The sequence below is a fragment of the Denticeps clupeoides genome, chromosome 3 (assembly GCF_900700375.1).
Source record: "Denticeps clupeoides chromosome 3, fDenClu1.1, whole genome shotgun sequence".
Lineage (NCBI taxonomy): Eukaryota > Metazoa > Chordata > Actinopteri > Clupeiformes > Denticipitidae > Denticeps > Denticeps clupeoides.
Window position 1 is genome coordinate 18,900,190 of NC_041709.1, and position 4,142 is coordinate 18,904,331.

The window sequence follows — 4,142 nt, forward strand, 5'->3', positions numbered from 1 at the left end:
TACAGCTACAGTGCCCTCTATGAGGTCACATATGTAAAATGAATTTGGAAAAACTGGTGGCCACCAAACACCAGTCCAACACAACTCAGATACTTGTTCATTGTGGCTTTTTTTTTTTCTGATTTGGAATGTTTCCCTACACTTTATTTTCTTCAGATGTCCCAACATCTGACAATAGTAAATATAAGCCAAATATGCGGATGTGACATGGTTCTTGAAAGTGCCTTACACTTACACTTAGGCTTAAACATACTCTGCTCATCAGATGGTGTATGTATGTAAGGTGTAACCTTACATCTAGATTAGTCTAAAAACCACTTAACTTGTCATATGTCTTTTCATTAAAATGATCTTGCCATTTTGAATCACATTTCCCTTTGGGATCTACTGTAGGATGTAGAAAGTCTACAAAAAGGGAATGGAAACAGAAAGCATGTAAATGTATTGGTTTGTGCCCATTTCAGATGTATGGGTTTGGCATTAAAAAAAAAATTTTTAAATAAACTTTTTTCTAACAAATCTTCTCCAAGTGTCTAAAACAACGACAGAATGAACTAATGGTGTTTATTTGGTCTCATAAGCTGGAGTACGTCAACCAGTACTTTGATTGAGGATTGGAAGCATTTCCATGGAATTGAATAGGCCTGAATATTTGATTATTCAGAAATTCCTATGTTGGACATTCAGTAGTCTCATTTTAGAGTTGAATGTTTAATTGTAATTATTATTATTATTATTATAATTGTTGTTGTTGTTGTTAATACTTAACAATATCTTTTTGCTGTCAAATAATTTTTCAGCTGGTGTCAAACATTCTGTTGTAATAAACAATTGTGTAGGCACACAATTTATCCAGATAAGCAAATGTTTTTGAGGTGGAAGCCGTATCTCACCATATATCCCCAGTGAATTAGCAGAACTGCTTTCATTTCTCCCCTTTGCATTCATATTGTAATTTACTGACCTCTTGTGTCCACTGTAGGCTACAGTCTCTGGATACTATGGCGAGTACAGGCTTTTGTGACTGTTTTTTTGGCAGTGTCATAGACGTGCCTATGCCATATTGCCATCTTGTCAGGCAAAGAAAGGTGCGACTTTTGATGGACATTGCCGCATCTGCCTTGTGGATAATCCTAGAATACGGCTGGATATTTATGTCAGGCTGACCTTGACTCAGCTTCTACCATTCTGAAATCAGTTATGATGCTGCACAATATATGTCAACAGATAGGTGGGAAAACTGTACCTGTGTATGTGTCTGTGTATCAGACCCTCTGGTTAAACTGGTCCACCGCGGTGAAGTGGCGCCCCGTCCGGTGCCCAGTGTCTTGGCATGGGCTCTGCCCAGCTGCAACCTAGATTTGGATTAAATAGCTACGGAAACAGTGCAGATCTAGTTTGCTCTGTAGTATCTAGCAACCCATAAACCAAAGCAGATAATCTGCTAATCGACCTCATTCACATGGTGGTTATGTTACAAGTTCAGACCATGGCTTTAACTGAGTGCTTAAATTCAACAATTGCCTGCAAATTCACATTTTAATGTTTATTTATACATAGGGGTGTTGCTTTAAAAGTTATAAGAACTCTTATTCCATTGGGCCAAATCATTCCAAGATGTGAATATTGATGCTTTTTCTGTAATTGTATCCATATGTACATTTACAGCATTTATCAGATGCCCTTATCCAGAGGTAGTAAGCGGGATTTGAACCTGGGTCTTCTGGTTCATAGGCGAGTGTGTTACCCACTAGGCTACTGCCACCCGAATTGTGAAATACTAATTGTGAAAATTAAGAATTTACCTCAATTTATCACAAAGACCACAGGTCAGAGATATCACTGGGGAAATGTTTCTAGTGCTTGAAATGTAATAATTTTCATCCTGAACAACATTTACTCCTCTACTACTACTACTATGTTTTAAGAGTTATCGAGAGTTAAATAAATATTTGTAGGTATATGCGTTTCACCTACAGTACCACTGCTCACATGTCTGAAACTTTCTAAAAATATACTTTAGAAGAATAATCTGTATTCTCCGATGGCTAATTAATGGTTATTTATTAATTAATAGAACAATTAACATAATGTTTTTTTTTTTGCTGTTTTTATTATAAAAGCACATACAAAAGGATCATGTACAAGCTTTGGAAAAAAAAGCACAACAAAAAAATTAAATCAAGTTTGGGTTTAGCGATGCAACTTTAAAATCATTATTATTAGTACAAATAAATAAAAGTACAAAATTCCACCAAAGAGAATCTAATATTACACATAACAGAGCCAGGCCCACTGCAAATACAGGCAGCTATTGCTTTTCATTCTACAGGAGAGATCTGTTGTTCTGCTTAGGTCAGGGTTACCATTCACGGTCCTTGAAGCATACATTTGATATTTATGCCAGTTGTGCGCACCTTTGACTGATTCATAAACTTGAAGCAAATAGGCAGATAAGCATTTTAATCAGATAGAGATGTGCACAACGTTTTGTTTGAGAGCGCTAGTCCTCCAGGACTGGGAAAGGATACCGCTGTCTTAGATCCTGTTCAAAGACTCAAAGGACAACCCAAGCAAAGCATCAGAACAATGGATGGGATGGTGGCTCCAGTCACTGGCACTGTTTTTTTTTTCCATATTCTATTCTTATTCATCTTCAAATGTCAAATGTGAGCAGCAGCAGTTTAAATTTTCTGTCTTATAGTTTCTATAGAGCTGCACTAGCTTTCCATAGAACTCTATTCAAAAAGTACATTACAAACCTGAGAAAAGACATGCATTTAACTTTGTGCTTCAGTAGAACCTGTCTATATAGAGAGCGAGAGAGAGAGAGACATAGAGAAAGAGAGAGAGAAGCCCTGTGCTTTTTAGGCATTATGGGTTATTTATCAATGCGGAAGAGTAGCATGTAGAGGCGTATGCCAGTGAGAGGGCCACCATAGACACAGGGCAGAAACAAAGCCCTGCCAGAGGCCAATCAGCAGAATGCGGAATGTGAGTGAGGTCACAGCACCATGGGATAAATACACAAACACACCAATCGCATGCTAACACTCAGCAAACCAACGCAAACATGAGGTAAGAGTTTTTCATCATTTTCTGTTATTTCTAAATAAATAAATTATGGTTTCATTGCAAAATGAAACTATGTAAAATGAAATTGGTACCCACAGTATCTACAGTTAGTCATAAATAATGATTGTTAAATACTTAAGGCAATAACACCCTGTGTAACCTAGCAACAGCCAGAATCCACCAATCAGCACATGCCTGCCCTCAGCAGCTGGCTGCTAACTTGGTTGAATATTCACTAAATTAAAAAAGGGTTAGTATAAAACATAAGCAATAAACTAAACATGATCTCAGCCAAGATATAAAAATCTAAAACAATATTGCATGACATTGAAGTTTATGTGCATTTGATCAATTTTAGAACAAACGATTAGGAATTCTCTATTTTGCCTAATGGAATGCCCAATAGATTTCACAGGATAAAACCACCCCCCCAACCCCGATTCCTCATGTCCTGGTTGGTGGATTTTGCCATCGTCACACAACATTCTACATTATTGATCTATCAGTACAGCATAGCAACCAGCATAGCAACCGGCATAGCAATCACAAGGGAATATCTGTGACACAAAACACAGTTTACACAAACCCAACCCTCCACAAACCACATGTTTTTTATATAGAAATACTGAAACCATGGCAACGCAGTGCTAAAGAGGCTAAAACCATGGCAACACAGCGCCACAGAGAGGCTGGCTGTGCAATGTGCTTCTGTAGGCATTTAGGCCCAAGGTCATGGCAGGTCAGAAAGGACACATACATACATACGCGCACACACACACTCACAGAGATGCACACACGCTACATCAGTCTGGTAGTGTCACATATTGTCACAGCTTCAGGAAGCAGGCACACATAGACACACACACACGCTACATCAGTCTGGTAGTGCCACAAATCATAACACACACACACACGGCACTGCTAACACACCAGCCCTGTACAACAGTAATTCAGTTATAGTTTCAGAGCTGTTGCATCAATCACGACCAAGAGGTCTGACCAACCCAGTTGCTGCAATGAGTAATGGGAATTTTTTTTTTTTTATTCTTTTCATTTTTGGCTTAGTA